General features: G+C 46.7%; 1 protein-coding gene across 2 annotated transcripts in view; it reads left to right on the top strand.

The window, feature by feature from the left end:
• The window catches only part of Ptpn3 (protein tyrosine phosphatase non-receptor type 3), a 110,147-nt gene that overhangs the window by 1,629 nt on the left and 90,306 nt on the right, over positions 1-18,212 (top strand). Inside the window, exon 1 of one of the 2 annotated variants that reach the window (XM_010639293.3) lies at positions 45-182. The exons of the other annotated variant lie outside the window; for it this stretch is intronic. The gene's annotated coding sequence lies outside the window, so the exon portion shown is untranslated. Of the gene's footprint in view, positions 1-44; positions 183-18,212 lie in introns of those variants that run through there. 2 annotated transcript variants of the gene reach the window in all.

Below are 18,212 nucleotides of genomic sequence, written 5' to 3'. Positions count from 1 at the left end.
CCCGGCTCTGGGCACCGAGGGGCGCAAAGCCCGCGGAGGCGAGCCGATCGCGGCGGCCAGACCTCGGCTCCCGCGGTGAATCCGCCTCTGGGCTTTCAAAGATGGCATTTCTTGGGCCTGGCACGAACTCCAGCGCCAATAAATCCTCCCCATTCCGCGAGCGATAAGGAATGATTTATCAGGTAACTGCGGTGAGACAGCTGCGGGGGGGGGGGCGAGTGGATGTGAGCGCCCAGCTCCCCGGAAATACCCTTTTTTTGGCCACCTAAACTTACTGAGAAGTTGTCGTTGCCTTAAAAATTCATGGGAAGTTGAGACAACTTGACACCTGGGTTTTCCAAGGTGGTGGGAAGAGCCTGTGGCTAGGAAACTGGAGACCTTCGTTCAAGTTGGGCTCTCTTTCGGCCAGCTGGTGACCTCCAGCGAGTCTTTTAACCTCACTGAGCTTCCACTTCCTCCCCTGCAAACAGCCGGTAATAATGCCCACCTCACTGGGTTGTTGATGGATTAAGTGGGCTAAATTATGTGGAGGTGTTTGGCTCTGTGCCCGGCACAAAGCAAGCACACAGTTGGCGTGATGTGAATTTAATTCATTTAGAGACCCTCGTGGCTCCCATTTCACCAGGAAATTAGAATTAGGAAAGCATCTTCAAGGCCTGTCTTTGTGCCCAGGAGAACTTCTGCTGAAGGCAGAAGCTTTGGAAAAACAATTCAGCCGAATTGTAATCAGAGAGCACCTTCTTTGAGGGCAGTTTTATGCATTCAGAAACTCCAGAAGTTGGGCTTGGCTTCGCTTACACAAGAGCTGTTTTGCAAGATGATCCATCTTGCAAATGTTTAAAGCAGATGATTTGAGAAAGTAAAGCCTGGTTAGGAAGATTTCTGTTCTTCCAGACCCACCTGTAAGTGATTATTTAGATCAGAGTTTCTCAACCTCGAGCAGTTGACATTTAGGTTAGATAATTCTTTGTCCCGTGCATTGTAGGAATCCTCGGTCGCTCCTCAGAGTATAGTAGCAGTCCCTGTTCCCTGTAGTGCCAATCAGAAATGCCCCCAACATTGTCAAACCCCTACCATGTTTCCTCCTTAGAATCACCAATTTATATGATTTGGGCTCTCTGTCATTAACCTGGGTTGTTTGAGAATTTTCTCTCGTACTTTTATAATAATACCTTTATCTCACTTTACAGCGCTGTTGAGCGTGCATGTATTATCTCTAATTTTTACAACTCCCCCTCTGAGGTTGTGTGATTTCCATTTTACAGATGAGGAAATTGAAGCTCTGAGTAGCTGATTACACAGTGTGTGTGGCATAGCAGGGGTGTAGCCCAAGTCCTCTAGTTCCCAGGGCTGGTCTTTTTCTTCTCCATCAAGTGGCCCTTTCATGTCTGGAGACCTTCACGTAGATGACTTTCCTGATGATTAATCAAGATGTAGAGTATATTGGCAGCTGGAAACCTTCCTGAGATTGACTAGTTGAAAATTAACAACAGTAAGCTATTATCTGACAGAGAGTAGGCTGTTCTAGTTAAATATTCTAGTTTATAGCAAGCTCCCATAACTCTCGCGTACAGTTAATGGAATACCAATTTGCGAAGAATTAGAGTAGAGTAAGCCATGCCTAATACTCTGTATCGATCCTACATGTCTCTGGTGGTTTGTCTTCTCCTTAAAAGGACTCATATATGCAAATTAGACATTAGCTGAGGCTTGTAAGAGGTCAAGTTCCTGAAGGCATTTGGGAGTAGCTGAGGCCTGCCATTGGACAAGCATTTATTGAGCTGTGTCCCTGTGAGGGTGCAGTGCTGTGTGGGAATTCTGAGCCAGCTGCTGGGCCCAGGGAATCCAAAGTCACTAGATGAACTACCTTTCCCTTCAGGCCAGGCCACACAGGAGGGACCCTCAAGCTGACTTGAGTGTGCTGGGGTGAGAGACAGAGCCCAGCTGACCCTGAGGCAAATTCAGGTCCCCACACTGTGTCATACTCCTGTGCCAGTCCTCGTTTTGTCTCTTACTGTGCCAAAGGTCCTCGTCTAGCCTTTCACATTCTGATCTATGAGAGAAGGTCATGGACAAATCTTATCCCAGAAAGAATTTAGGTAATTGTTAATTGGTGTCTGGATTGCAACCCTGCTCCTTGACTGCTGCATGGTGAACCAGAAATTTAATTATAGTGTTGGTGCCCCCTCCTCCCATCCTTTTGCAGGTGAGCTAGCAAAGATAGCCTATGACCAGGAACAAGAGGACTAACTGTGACCTGAACTGTAGGTCCAGGCACACAAGCAACACTTTTTTCTAGAGCAGATATAATCTGGCAGAGGGCCCCAACTTTGGGGAATGGAGACAAGAAGACTTGATACTCTCCTCTCCCCCCACTCACAGGCACTGTGGCAGGTTGAGAAGAGACCAGCAATTTGTAGTCCCCTCCTTCTTTACCCAAGAGAGCTCCTCTTGACTGTAATCCCCAGGCTCAGTGTCCTGCCACCAGACAATGAATTCCTGGAAAGCAAGGCTGATGCCTCATCTCTCCCAGGGTCTTTTGTAGGGGCTGGAATGCCAAAGGCACTATGCTCAGCACATACCCTGCCCTGGCTGGGCCCTGAGGCAGTGCAGCTTACCAACCACAGGCTCTTCTTTTCAACTCTAACACAGATGAGATGGCACCAGGTCACGTCCATAACACTCTTTTCTGGGCCCAGGTGACCTCAAGCTCTAATCTGACAGGCTTCTCATTTCCTGCACCTGAAAAGAAGACTTAAGCAGGTGCTTGGTAGGCCCCTGGCTGAAATCTGATCTTTGGTGACTTCTAAGACCCAGAGATCTTGCATTTCCACAGCTTCTGCTTGTGTCTGCACCTGAAGCCTCTTTCCACCTCCCGAGTGAACTAGTTATTCCAAGAACAGCTGTGAGATTAAACAGCAAATTCAGACTTTTGTGAGTCTGTGCTATGTGTTAGGCTCTAGGGCTGCAGAGAGGGCCCTGCCTTGGAAGGATTCATGGTGGAATTAGGAAGATAATCGTGTGTGTGTATACATACATATGTCTCCAAAACATCCATCCTCCATTCATCTAATAACTATTGTAAACTGCTTAAGGGGGATTAAACCAAATTCCAAAAATACTAAATGAAACAGTCTTTCATTCTGAGGGGCATCAAGAAATACCCTAAGGAGTAGTTGATACTTAACAGTAAACCTAGACAGAGGAGGCATTTGGGATGCATAAGACGGCTGGAACAGAGGCCTGAAGAGACCTCTTGTGTTATAGGCATGCTTCTCTTCTCAAGCCCCGCCTCTTTTTCCCCCTTCTTTTAGATAAGCTTTTGCCATATTCCAGACTGGCTCAAGAGATCCTGCTGCCTTAGCTTCCCAAGTAGCTGGGATGATGGGCCTAGCAGTGATGCAGGACTCCCTCCTATACTCTCTGGCATCTCAGTCTGGGGCCGGGCCTCACCCAGGGCAGGCTAAATGCTATTTCTTTTTATCTTCCCCAGATTGGGAGTGTTGCCTCTGAGTGGCCTTTAAGGCAGGCAGAACTTCTGCTGGGGATGCCTCTGGTACTTGTTCAACATGAATATGGTCTCTCCTGGCTGCCATGCACAATTCCGAGTGTTTTCCTACCATTAACTTACTTGTTTATACCACACTGCTTGGTAGGTAGGTGGGGACAGAGCTCATCTGCCCAGTGTGCTTCCCGATATGGGTGACATTGTGATAGAGGTGTGGTCACCACTGGCTGGAGCTGACATCAGTGTGCAGAGAAACAGCCGCAAGTGTGAAGAAATGCTGACTGCTGTGGATTTTTGTTTCCTTCAGGGGTCCAACAGCACTCTGCTGACTGCATTTTCTAAACCAAAGACAGATCTGTAGCTTTGAGAAAGAAAGAATATGCTGCTGATTTGTACAAGAGGCGGTTCAGGAGGTGTTTTGGATGCTGAGAGAGTGGAATTTTTGAGACATTTTAATGGCTTATGTGGAAAGTTAGGACAGAGGATTTGCAGTTGGGATAGTCCTGGAAATTCAGGTCCCATGACTTACTGTCAGGTTACACAAGCTTTCAGCAAATGTTTATGCAGCATGTAGTTTGGAGTGATTTTCTGTACTTAGCTTCTGGTTTCCCACAAGGGAACAAATGATGCTTTCTAGCCCTTGACTCTGGGTAATTTCTACCAGTCCCATTGTACAGATGGAGTGAGAAAACTGAGGCTCTGAGAAGTGAAGTGACTACCCTAGGATACAATATTTAGAAGCAGCGTGGTGAAGATTTGAACCCGCATCTGCTCATAGATCATTTATCTGTAAAGATCAGGGCAGACCCATTTGCCTTTAAATTGACTTCTAAACAAGCTGATGGCCCACTAAAATTTGGCAGAGGGTCCCTTCCCTTTGGGCTAGACCCTTGACCTTCCAGACAAGGAAGTGTTTTGGTGAGTGCTGGGTCACTTCAAGAGCTGTGCACTGTGACCCACCCTAGGGCAGAGAGTCTTGGTTCTCAGAATTTAACCAGGGGAATAAGAGGTGGGACACAGGGTCACAAAGGGGTCCTGCCTGGCTGGGTGCTGCATGCAGGAGGGGCCCTTGGCTTGACCGTGGGGTGTGGAGACCAGGCCTCCACACCTGCTGCCCTCAGATGAGTCAGCCTCAAGAGCTAGACCAGAGGTTCTTAGAGAGGCAGCAGCCAGCTCTGTCACCTGTCCCTGACCACTCACTACGACTGGGCCTGCAGAGGGGATGGTGACTGCCCAGTACCACTGTTGCCCACCGTGGTCCCCCATCCTCCCTAGGTATGGTTGCCAGATGTGTACGTTATGTTTGTAGAAAACTAAATACCAAGGAGCAGCAGGAGCATATTTATGGTGCTTCTGGAGGCAGCTGTCACAATGCCGGCCACTGCAGTGGGCTCAGCATGCCCTTTCACCCTCCCAAGCTGTTTTCTACTCTGCAGCCAGGGGGGACTTTAGAATGCCCCTGCTGCTCTTTGAATAAAAACAGCAGGGATCTCCATGGTTTCTCCATCAGGCCCTGCTATGCAGGCTCTGGCCCAGGCTCTCCCCAGCCCTGGCTTGCTGTGTTCCTGCCCTGCGAGTGAGAGCTTGGAAGTGCCTGTCTTCCTCTCTGCTTTGGTGTGCTGAGCATTTGATGTTCTCGTTCACACTCCCCACGTGGGCTACACCATCTGCTATAACTGCCTGTGCCACCAGAGTGCTCTCCTGCGTAGCAGTTTTCATGGTGGCAATTTTGTGGTTCATTAATGTAATTACTTATATTAGTACCTGTCTCCACAGCTACCCTGTGAGATCTGTAAGGCAAGATCTAGCGCGTTCCCTCTTATGCTTGCGTACTTGCTCTCCGTTGCTGTCTCTGTCTCTTGGTCTCTGCCTCTCTCTCTCTCAACTTTCCGTAAGCTTTTTTTTTTCTTTTTCTTTCAACTTTTTATTTGACCTAATTCAGACTTACTGGAAAGTACAAGGACAGAACAAAGAACTTCTATACCCTCTTCAGCCAGATTTTTCCAAATTACCATTTCATATTATTTATTTTATCCTCCTAAATGTATAATTTTCCCCAAACCATTTGAGGATCATTGATAGGCTCTTCCTTTCCCTCTTAGTATATTTCTTAAAGGCAGTGGCAGTCTCTTAACTACAGTACAAAATTTTGGGGTCATGAAATTAATGTTGTTACATTGCTGTTACCTACTGTGTAGGTTGTGCCAGTTATCTCAGTGACGTGCTTTTGTAGCAAAGAAAATTCATAATCATGCATTGTATTCAGATATCATGTCTCTTTAGTCTCTTGTTTTAGTATTAAAATCAACCTTGCTTTGTCCTTCACCAGCTTGACAGTTCTTTGGAGTGCACGGGTCAGTTATTTTGTCACACGGCACTCACTGTCGTGGCCCCAGTGCCTGGACCATCAAATGCACTCAGTAAATATTTGTTGAATGAGGAGAAAGTGAGACCGAAAGAGGTGGACACAGAAGAGTAGCAGGATTGCTAACTTCTCCCATCTCTCCCCCTTTCCTTGTTGGGGGATGTTATTTCTTGGAATCATACTGTAAATAGATTTGAATCCTGCTATTTTTATAACAGTGACTGCCCCCCCCAAAGGGCCTGCTGCCTCTGTAGGTATACGGCAGGTGCCAAGTGATGGCTTGGGAGTAAGGCTGGGAAGGCAGGTGGAACATTTGATGAGAGATGAGACTCACCCTGTAGGCTTCTCCCAACCCTAAGCAGCCTTTATGAATTGCACCTCTTAACTTTTCAGGCTTGGGGCCCAAGAAGAAGACCTAGAATATATCATGTAAAGAAGAACATTTTGAGAATGAAAGGGGGGTGCTTTTAATAATTGTGTCTTATTGACAGGTCCCAGCTGGGAGTGCCTTGGGCAGAGCAGGACGTATAGTTAGCATACCTAAGTGCGGCTTTGAGGTTGAGGTCATTCCCCAGTTCACCAGCCTGGGAGACTGTCCAGTGCTAGGAATCCTCTACCTGTATGAAGATAAAACTGATCAGTGTCCTTGGCATTGCCCAGGGAACCAGTTCTCATGGCTTTGGGTCCACACCTCTGTGGTCACCCTCCCTCAGGTGTGCCCCCCTCCATCTTGTTCTTGCTGTCCCAGCCTCTTTTCAGCCCTCACCTCGCCATGTTCCTTCTTAACCAAGGACTAGAAGGACCTGGAGCCTCACATCCAAGCTGGATGAGGGAGAGCAGGGCCAGATATGCACTAGATGCACATGGGGAAAAGCAAGCCAGCTGTGTTGCCAACTGACCAGGCTTGGATGGAATTTAAGAGCCAGGGCATGTAAGCAGGGTAGGGTGGGAGCCCCAAGTCCTTATCTTCTTTCTCCTAGGGCTCTTAGTCCCCTTCTAGCCCTAATTATAAGATCAGGACCAAGTTGCCAGCCTTTGGCAGAGGCAAGAAAGCATGTGGCATCAGGGACTGAGGCAAGGGGATGGGCATTAAATGACCGGTAGGTATAGACAGGACTTTGGATGTAGAGATACCTGGCAGGAAACCAGCCTGAAAGGCTGCTAGTAACAAGGTCACCCCAGGCCGTTTATCATAAAGCCTGGATTCGTCCTCAAGCATGTGTATACTCTGGGCACATCAGGCTTTGAGATCCAAGCTATTGGGCTGTTTTTTGGCCTAGGAGAAAACCCCAGTTTGACTTCTTGGGTTAAGAAGTATGAAAATGTGAAGAAATAGAGCAATTTGCTAGGAATTATCCCTGTCGTGGACTTCCTCCAGGGCAGAAGTGTGTTTTTATAACTCTAGGCATAAGTGGCTTTAATGGAAAAGCCAGTTAATGAAGAATTCTTCTAATGCAGAATACTATGTGTGTACACTAGAACTTTCTAGTTAACTATACTGTTAGATTTTACTGCTTAAAAATGTACTCCCCTCCCTCTGACACACAAATATGTAAAAGCATTTAGTTTGGGGTCACTTTTTACCGAAGAGTGTCACACAGTGTCAAAACTGAAAGAGACTTAGAAAAACCTGCTCCTTCTCGTCAGAGGTGGGGAAGGTGAGACCCTGGACAGAATGTAGCATTTGTGAGGCCGCACAGTGGTAGAGCAGCGACTGGTACCCACATCTTACCATTTCCAGACCCCAGATCCTGAGTGTGTTCATAGCTGTCTAATTGAGTATCAGAGGGGCTGTATACTTTTATTATTTTATTAATGCCCTTTGCGTTTCTCTCGCTACAAAAATAAGTTGTGTCATCGGAGAAACTTTTGTGGTGAAATAGGCATAGTTTAGAATTTACCATTCAACCACTCTTAGGTGTATGGTTTAGTGGCATTAAGTACATTCACCCTGCTGGCCACTTATTACCATGATCCCTGCACAGAACTCTGCATCTTGGAAAATGGAAACTATATACTCATTAAATGATAACTGCACATCCCTGCCTTCTCCAGCTCCTCGCAGTCACCATTCTGTTTTCTGTCTCTGTATTCATTGACTGTTCCAAGTACAGTGTCTGACCCTTTGTGTCTGGGTCACTTAGCGTAGTGTCTTTAACACTCATCTGTATAGTAGCATATGTCAAAATTCTCTTTAAAGGTTGAGTAATATCCTTTGAATGTGTGTAGTATGTTTTGTTTACCCATTAGTGGATACTTGGGTTCCTTCTATCTTTGGCTATTGTGAAATTGCTTCTGTGAGCATGAATATGCAAGAAGGGGTAGTTTTGGTTAACTTGCAACTGTAGGTGGAATGTTTAGGCACTTACATAGCAGCCGTAGTCTCCTCCACTGCCTGCAGTTACCAGATTTCCCCATCTGCTCTTTGACTGACACCAACTTTGCTATACTGGCCAGAGCCTGCTCACTTAAGACCAGGGGCTGGGTCTCCTGTGTCACCACTTTGGGTCTCTGTATGTTGGCCATGTGGGAGAAGTCCCTCTTCACCCCAGGGCTTCTGTGAGGTGGCTCTTCCTGCTCTCCCCACCCCCAGCCCACTTTGGTTCATCCTTTGCTGTTCTGTTGTTCTCTACCATCCAGCAGGCCTTCCTGAGAGAACTGACCTAATCCCATTGTCAGAGGCTACCAGCTCTATGCCATCGGGCTGGTCATCTCTGGATTTCTCTGGTCCTGTGTGTGTCACATCCAAACATCACCCCTGCAGTATCCCCAAGTTCTCCTCTGCATGTCCAGAGCATAGTTCATTACTTTCTGTTTTAAAAATGTCCTCTCCAGGGCCAGGGATTTAAGATCAGTGGGTCTGCCGCCTGCCTCGAAAGCCCAAGGTCCCAATTTCAGCCCCTGGTACCAAAAACAGAACACACCAAAAATGTTCTCTCCATCAGTAATGATTTCCCAGCTTGGAAAGGGTGACTCCAAGGTCACCCTTCTCTGGTCCCCCACACCTGCCCTGGACAGATCCTGCCTATCACATCTCAGAAATCCTTCTCCAGCTACCACTCTTTGCTACTCCCCTCAGCTGTTTTTTTGCACATTTTCCCCACTTGCCTCTACCTTTGCTTACTGTCGCCAGTAGGGCCCTCACACCCCTTCTCTACCACCAGAAACTGCTACCTTAAAGAGCACCTGCAGGCTGTTGTAACTGGCTCCATCTGGCCCCACCTCCCCATATCTTTCCGTAGCCCCAAAGACCTTTTCTCTGAGCTGAGGCTTCCCAAGCTTCTGGGATAAAACGGAGATACACATTCACCGGGGCTGGGGTGGGCCCTGTAGTCCGTGTTTCCAGGAAGTTCCAAAGCGATGCCAAGATACAGTGCACAGGCTGCCACAGGTGGGGCAGCTGGACTCTAGGACAGATCTGCATTTCACAAAGTGTGACACTCCTATTTTCATTCTATTGATAGTGCAATAATTTTTAAGTTTTGTGTTATAATTTTAACATTTTCTGGTTTGGGTTTTGGTTTTCTGAGACAGGGTCTTACATAAAGTTCAGGCTGATCTTGAACTCACTATGTATCCCACGCTGGCCTTGAACAGTCCATCTGCCTCAGTCTCCTGGGTGCTGAGATTACAGGTGTGTACCACCAGGCCCAGCTGAACATATTCTGTTGTATATAAAGTTGAATGTTTTCAATCACAAAGGCAGATTTCTTTGTTGCATTATTATTTGCTACTGAAAGAATTTTCAGACTAAGAAAGGCTTGTTTTCTTAAGAGATAGGTGCATGGATGGATGAAATGGCCCAGGAGAACATTTTCCTTGAAAGGGACTCCCTTTTGTGAGCTGCTGCAGTCTCAGGCTAGCTCACTTACTCTTCTCTCTCTCTCTCTCTCTTTCTCTCTGTTTCTTTTCTTTCCTTTTTTTTTTTTTTTTTTTTTTTTTTTTTTTCTTTAACAAGCTCACTAAATTGCTAAGTTGCTCAGACTGGGCTCAAATTCACAAGCTTCCTGTCTCAGCTTCCCAGAATGCCAGGATTAAAGTCAGGCACCAACACACCCAGAATTCAGCTCTGTCACTCAGGACCCAAGTGATGGGGGAGAGCTGTTTCTTAAGAGGCTGGGGAAAGGAGGAGTCTCAGGACTTGACTGGGGCAGATGAGTGTGGGAACACAGTTTGTGCTGGGAAGACTGGGCTTGGCAGGGGAGCTGTTCTGAGAAAGCTGCTGCCAGAGGTGCTATGCTTTGGTGAGCAGCGCATCAGGCCCATCCTATGCAGTTGAGGAACTAACTGGTTGGGCACGACACTTGCCTTTTTGGAAGTGTCTGTGGAGCTGGGCTTTGGCCTTGTCTAGGAGGGGCAGGTCTTGTGTGCTTTTAAACAGGCAGCATACGGTACCCCATGTACCTCGGAGTGTGACTGCATTAGCCACATGGGGAGGGTTGGAAATGAATTCCAAGAGTGAGGAATCAGCTGTGTGGGTGAGGGAGCAGGATTGATGTCAGAGAACTTTGGTGGTTTTGGTCAGTCTGCTCCAGAAACTCCACTGCCTTCCTGTCCCTTTCAGTCTGCCTTTGAAGAGCTTCACCCTTTAGCCTCTCCTGCTTCTTCCTCCCTTTTAGGACCCAGCCAGATTTGTTCCCCACTTCAGTGTGCAAGTTTCTCCTTGGTGCCAAAGGCTTTGCCAGTAGAATTGGCTCTGTCAGGCACGGAGTTCAGTGTTGTCTCTAGTACAAGGTATAAGCCTGGGGCCATTTCCGGACCCCCACTCATTCAAGACCCTCCTTCTGTCTTGTTTCCTCTTCCCTACACTGGGAGCAATACTGGTACCCACTGCACGAGGCTGAGTGCAGAGTCCATGCTGACATGGTGGCACGTTGTAATTATTCAGGCAGTGCTGTGGTCAGCCACTACCTAACCTGTGATATTTGTCCTCAGCTTGAGCCAGCACCCATAGAGGAGGAGAGAGCTGTAGTTTGTGCATGCTGCCTGGGCAGGGCTGAGGTGGGGTATGTCTGTGGGTGGGCACTGTGGAGGCTGGCATTAGGTCATTGCGTGAATATCGAAGGCTCCAGAAGTTGGCAGCTAGTAGCTGTGGAGGAAGCTGAAGACCTGGGGAAGTGGAAGGCAGGGTGGAAAGCAGAGCCTCTCACACTTCTGTGTGCATGCAAGATGAATTCAATTCTGGGGTCTGGAGTAGAGCCTGAGGGTCTGCATTCCTAGCAGGCACTCAGTGATAATAAAGCTGCTGGTGTGGAGACCACACTTGGAGTGCCAGTGGCATGGAACATGATTTATGGTGGAGAGCTTTGTGCAGACAAATAGGACCACAGTTTCCGTATACCATGTTTTTCTTGTATATGCATACTTATGATAAAATGTAATTTGTTAAGTCAAGCATAGTAAGAGATGAGCAACTAGTAATAAAATAGGACAGTTGTAACATATGCTGTAATAAAAGTTACTTAGAATTTAAGGACTGAATTTTAGGGGCACAGCTCAGTGGTAGAGTGCTTGCTTAGCATGTGCAAGGCCCTGGGGTTTCTTTTGATCTCCGGCACTACAAAACAAACAAAAAAAAAAAAACTATTGAATTATTCTGACATTTTCCACTTAATATTTTCTGACCTAATTAACTGCTGGTTGCAAACTGTGGAAAGCCAAACAGCCTACTGGAGGGGCTACTGTAAACCCTGAGACTCCCACTGGGCTTCATGCTGTGGCCCTGGGTCCAGAGTCTGGCAGTTCAGTTGGAGTCATATTGTGAACCATGACGGGTGAGGGCAGGAAGAGCCCCCAGGAGCATTTGGATCAGGGTGAAGTGATGTGATTTTGTTGGCTGATAACGTCATCCTTCCAGGGCACCCACACAGTTAGATAGATTCCCCTTGGAAGCGGCTGCTTTCTGTCCCAGGGTAAGCTGTGGTCACACCCTCGACAGTACCCTGGTGATCAGTGACACACACCTCTAACTTCACAGCTCTGAAAGGTGATTGTATCTGTCCCTGGGTAGCCTTTGAGTTTGTGGAGAGCTGGGACCTAAGACAGCCTCTTACTGCCCAGGAACCTGCCTCATCCTCATCCTGGCTGAGGTAGAGGCTCTGTAAGTGCCCAGGGTGTTACAGAGAGGGAGGCAAGCAATCTAGAAAGGAAAGAGGTATAAATTCCTGTGATCAAAAAGCGAGCAGGAGAGCCCAGCACAGAGCCTAGGCGACTCTGGGTTGTGGAGTCTGCAGAGCCTCCAGTAAAGGAGTCAGGAAATGTCCTCGGGGGCTGTGAGCTCTCAGGAGTGGACAATTCCACAAGGAAAATAAGAATTTTCATCAGAAATCAAGGGGTCTGGAAGCCAAGAGCAAACCTGCTTTTCTTCTGCTGTCTGGAGGAGAGGCCTGGGGCCCAGCTTGCAGCCAACGAAGGTCAGGAATTCTCCCCCAGCTCTCCAGGCCTCGGGGCACCTGGGTTCTTCCTTAGGCTAGGCTGGGTTGGAACATTGCATAGGCTCCATCCCTCAAGGGTCACTGAGCCCCTAGGGGCCGTAGACGTGCTCTGCCTCCTGTCCACAAAGGAGAAATGGTCTCCGAGGTTCAGTCACTTCTGCACAGCTGCCGGCCTCGGAGGTACCGAGGTTGCCTGGCCTGCCCCAGACCTAGGAGGAGTGGCTGCAGCTGTGCATAAAAGGCCTCCATTGTAGGGTTGGGGGTGCTGCAGGTCAGGTGGACCCTGATGCAAAGTGAGGGTAAGGAGAAGGGGACAGGAAAGGAAGCATTAAGCAGTTAAACCCTGGGCACCTGTAAGGAAAGCATCAGGCAATCCCATATTTTAAAAAGTCCCACCAGTTTCGTTTTCTTTAAACTCATTATTGTGCGTTATAGAAAATCACCCCTATTTTGATTTTACATCCAGATTTTTAAAATCTAATTTTCTGTTCATTGTTGAATTTTTCTGGGTACCCTGTAGCTATCTTGTGGCTTACTTAGGTGGCTCTCTGGCTGTTTTTAATTTTCAGTAAGATACGGAACCTTTGCAAACAAAACTTTGTTTTCACCTGAATACATGTGGTGGCAGAATTAACTCTTGTCAAGCTGCCTCCATCATGGTCATGATGGTGTGCTGTGTTAGCCCCGACACAAGCCTTCTCCGAGTGCGGCCATAAGCCTTGCGTGCATTACTTGTCATTCGTTCTTGGGTACATTTCACAAGCATATATTAAGTCCCTGTGGTAGAGGCCCCATTTTTTATGGCCCAGTCAGCAGAGTAACTGCTGCTGGTGTTTTGGGCTTGACTGAGGCATGCAGGAGTTAGGCTACCCAGGATGGCCAGCCTCTCCTTATCACAGTCCAGGACGCCTGGACAGCCTGGGGGTCCAGAAGTAAGCATGGGTACTCTGCAGCCACAGGATCGAGGGCTTGCCTACCCCTGTGTATGCAGCTGCCTGTCTTCCCCACTGATGCTGACCAGCACCAAAAGACTGACCTGCCATTTCCTGTTTTATCTGTGTATTCTTGCCTTGAGTCATTTACAGTGCTAGGCACTGTCTGCCATTGTAGAGAGGTAGCAATTCCAGCATTGATGGAGCTTGTAAGGACATGGGAATTGGAACGAGACAGGGAACAAATAGTTTATCTGCACAGTAGCGATAAATGCTAAGGAGAAAAATGGAAGGAAGTGTGGTAGAGAGGCAGGTGCATATCTGAGGGAAGGGTGTTTCAGGCACAGGGAACAGCAGGCACAAACGCCTGAGGAGGGACAGTTGAGTGGTATGACTGGACAGTGAGCGTGGTGGACTGAGTGTGTGATAAGGGCAGGGAGGAGGGCAGAGCCGAGTCATGCAAAGCCCTTACGTTGCAGAAGGAGGTCTGAGGTCCAGCTTCTCCCACCTGCTTGGAGTTTTGGAACTGGAGGGCCACGCCTGCTATTTGAAGCGATTCAGACTAACCTTCTTTCTTTCTTTATTTATTGGTACTGGAGATCGAACTCAGGACCTTGCTCTTGCACCATTGAGCTGAATTCCTGGCCTTAACCTTATTTATTTTTGTTGCTTGTGTATGTGGGAGATCACTGAGACCGAGTTTGCTAGGTGAGGCCCTGGGAGTAGAAGCTTAGTCTTAGAGAAGCCCCTGTGCCTTCCTGCCTGACAGTTTATTTATTGAGGAGACTAGAAAGAATGAGTGGAACTTCCCAGCATGGGGATGTCCCATCATCACTTGGGACGCTTGCTTGATCTTGTGTCAGTTTAGGTTAGCTAACAGAAATGGGTGAATGCCATCATTGGTACATACTAAGTCCTTAGAATGTGTAGCCTGCCTAATTACTTCAGCCCACCATGGATGGTCTTGAGCTGTCCTAAGAAGCAGGGTGAGGGGAACTGGTGATTTTTTTGGTCTTGCAGTGGGTACCTCACAGTAGTTTATCCCACAGTGAATTATTGGTCCCCTGCTGGGTCCTGGGTACCAGGCCACTGTTTATATCATGGTACTGATCTTCTACAGACCCAGATCAACCTTCACATGCAGCGGTGCGAGCTCTGCCTCACACCTTCTACAACAGTGAACTCAGAATAAATCAGTGACCCAAATACAAGGGCTAAAACCTTAAAATTCTTAGAAAAAAACAAGGATAAATCTTCATCACCATGGATATACTGAAAGATTCTAGGTGATGACACCAAAAGCACAATCAGCAAAAGAAAAATAGATAAATTGGACATCATCAAAATTAAAACTTTAATGCATTAAAGGACATTATCAAGAAAGTAAAAAAATAGCCTATACAGAATGGGAGAAAATATCTCAAATCATAGATCTACTGAAGGTGTAACGTTCAGAATTTGAAGAATTCCTAAAATCTCAGCAACCCAAATTAAGATAAGCTCAGTTTTAAGATGCAACTTTTTTTTTTGGTACCGAGGGTCGAACTCCAGTCCTTGTGCTTGCGAGGCAGGCAGCAGCACCACTGAGTTAAATCCCCAGCCCATCTCACTTTTAAAATGGACAGAGGACATGAATAGATGATTCTTGAAGACATACAAATGGCCCATAAGCACATGTCAAGACACTCCCAGTTACAAGTCATTTATGGAAGTGCGTTCAAATCTAAGCCATAGTGAGACACCATAGTACAGCTACTAGAATGGCTAAAATTTTTTAAAAAGGAAAATTGTGTTAGTGAAAAGGTTGGGAAACCTTGTACATTGCTGGTGGAAATCCAAAATGGTGCAGTTAAATGTGGACTTATCCAGCATCTCCACTCCTAGGTATACACTTAAAAGAAGTGAGCACAGTAATTGAACAGAGTCTTGTACACTGATGTTAATCACAGCACTGTTCACAGCAGCCAAAAAGTGAAAACAACCCAAATGTCTATCGACAGGTATATTGGTTTTTCTTTAAATGGAATGTTGTATAGTCATAAGGAATAAAGTTCTGAAACATGCTAAAACATAGAAGAACTTCAGAAACACTCTACTACATAAAACGAAGCCAGATACAAAAGGACAACTATTTCATGATTCTACTTCCATGAAATATCTAGAACAGGCAAATCTATAGAGACAAAATGTAGAGATTGCCATGAGTTGGAGGAGGGGTAACAGAGTTATTGCTTAATGAGTACAGAGTTTCTGTTTGAGGTGCTGAAAATTTTCTGGAAATAGATAGTGGTGATGATTGCATAACATTATGTATGAATGGAACTAATGCCACGGAATTGTATACATAAAATGGTTAAAACGGCAAGATTTTGTCCTATATATTTAATATAATACAACAGTTTAAAAAAAATAAGTTTGGGAGGAGCTTGATGTGTCAGGAGCCCCTTGGCTTTGGTCTGGATCTGTTCTTGGGTTCCCTCAGAGGCGTGCAGGGTGACCTAATGTGCTAAGCCCATTTCCTTCTGGTGTGAGACTGGAGTAGGCTGGTGCTGAGTGTCTCACAGACTGGAAATCTCTGAGGATGCCTTCCCATCTCATTAATTCTGTCCTTTCCAGGATAAAAGATTGTCCTGCCTGGTAGGAAAAACAGGAAGTTAGATGACTGTGCCAAAGTCATTACCAATGACCTCCCCTTCTGTTTCTCTGTTCGGCCTGGGCATTTGTCTAGACCCTTCTTCCTGTCAGCTCCTGCCCACTCATATTCGGTGGCTTTGCCCTAAAGCAAGGCTTCTGGGCCCCACATCCCTGATGTTTGTGTCTGCCCTTGGTCCATGCTACTGCTTCCTTCTCTGGGTTTACCGTGAGTTCTTTTGAAATCTGACCTCTACTAATTAGGAGTCATCGGAACACCCTGCCGTGGTTATGTGTACCAACTTGAAATACTGTAAAACCCGAAGAGAAAAGTTAATGGTGTGTTTAAAATGTCTGGACAACTGCTGGATTGTGATGATGCAGAGGAGTAGAATAGGTGATTGTGCAGATATTATGACTTTTTAGATAATGCACCCCAAACAAGACAACATTGCTGATTGGCTTGTTTTATTGGAGATGAGCACCTCAGAGTACACCCTTTGTAGCCAGCCGCTGATAAGCTGAGCTGCTCTGCTTCCCCTCTCGGGTCAGCTACCATCAGTGCTCAGATCCAGTTTGCTTTTACACAGTCATTCAAGTAGATTCTGCACTGCCCAAACATCTTGACTGGCAGTTTAGATGCCTTGAAGTGAAGATCCTTCCAGCCCCAGACACACCCAGGGTATTTCTGAGTTTATCAGCTACTGGTAGCCTATGACTATCTTTATCAGATCCTTGGATTAAAACCATCCTGTGTAACCAGGTATGGTGGTGTACACCTGTAATCTCAGCACCCTGGAGGCTGAGGCAGAAGGTTAGCTGCAAGTTCAAGGCCAGCCTGAACCACATAGTGAGACCCTGTCTCCAAAGAAATAAAACAGAAGCCTCACATGTGCCTCCAAAAGTGAGCCAGCAAGTGTCTGACTGAGCTCAAGTTCAATGGGAAGCCATCTTTTCTGAGGGCCAGAAGTGGGCCTGGCACTGAGACCCCTAGAAGTAGGTACAGGCAGAGGGTCACTGGCTGGGGCTGGATATAAAGCTGTGTACTCTGGACCTCCCTAGGAAAGAGCCACTGGCCACAGGCTAGGAGGAGCCCAAGGTCAAACCTAGGGCCTAACCTCAGGAAACAGGGTGGCCCTCTCCTGCTCTCTCTCACTGCTAATAATTAACCAGGGATAGCTGCCTGTTGGCTAGAAGGGCCTTTAGACAGCATGTGACACACTCCAGCAAAAGTGAGAGGAAGTCATTAACTCGATTTCCTCAATTCTGAAAGGTGCTTGTCCACATTTTAACATTTCTGAAATTGCCATGACTTTCATAATCAAAGGGTACTTTGGATGTCCTGTTTCTTTAATCTTTCTGAAGTACCTGCTGAATCAATTGTGTCATCCTACATTGGAAGGAATATGGTAATAAATACCCAAATCATTGCTCAGGTTTCTAATGCTGCAGAATTAATTAGGGGGAAAGAAGGTTTTCTGGATCATTTCCTTTGTAAGAGGAAATTTTTTACCTACATGGTAGCCTCAGGGAGTGTTTATAACTATTCTCTCAAAAGGGTAAGAATATACCTGTAGTCAGTGAATTGCAAAGAGTAGTGATTAGTGTGGGGCCCCTTTCACCCCCCAGTGAATCACATGCAGTTCACCTTTTCCCTGGTTGTGTGGGTTGGTGGGCTCAGTTGGGAGGTGTGATGTCAGGAACCATGCTGGAGATCGTCTTGCACCCAGAGTCTGATTATAACCTGATGGTTCTCTATGAGTCTGATCTACCAATCTGTAAGTCCAGGATAGCAGCACTGTCTGCAGGCCCAGTCTAAAGCAGTCGTGTTGGGAGTGAAGAGTGTGAAAGCATTTGGAAAGCTCAAGTCCCATAAGACTCATGGTTGCACAGGCCAGAAGTCCTGTAATGGAAGTGGTGTGGAGACTTAGGAGAAAGACGATGGAAAGTGTTAGATACGTCTCTAGTGGACCGGGTTCTCCACTGTGTTGGGTGTAAAATCGCTGCTTCTCAGAAATATTTGCAGATGTGGAAACCAAGACATAGAAAGTCGGCTTGTTCAGGGTCGTGGCAGAAAAGGTGCTAGAGCACAGCTTTGACTTTATTCTTCAAACCCCCAACTGGTCTTGGCCTGCTGAAACCCCTGGCCACCCAGAGCTTTGAGGCAAAGATCCAAGTTGACAAACATTCCTTGAAATCAATGCATGGGTCTTGTTCTCTGTAGTCCCAGCCCCTAGATCACAGAAGGCCTCAACAATATCAGCAACCAGATTTATTTTTTTAAGAGTTTAAATTTTTATTATTTTTAGTAGCAATTCTATATTTCTTTCCTATTTTATTTA

This window comes from Fukomys damarensis, unplaced genomic scaffold, assembly GCF_012274545.1.
Source record: "Fukomys damarensis isolate Sample0158 unplaced genomic scaffold, DMR_v1.0_HiC HiC_scaffold_36, whole genome shotgun sequence".
NCBI lineage: Eukaryota > Metazoa > Chordata > Mammalia > Rodentia > Bathyergidae > Fukomys > Fukomys damarensis.
Note: the sequence above shows the minus strand (reverse complement) of the source record. Positions and strands in the feature narration are given on the sequence as shown.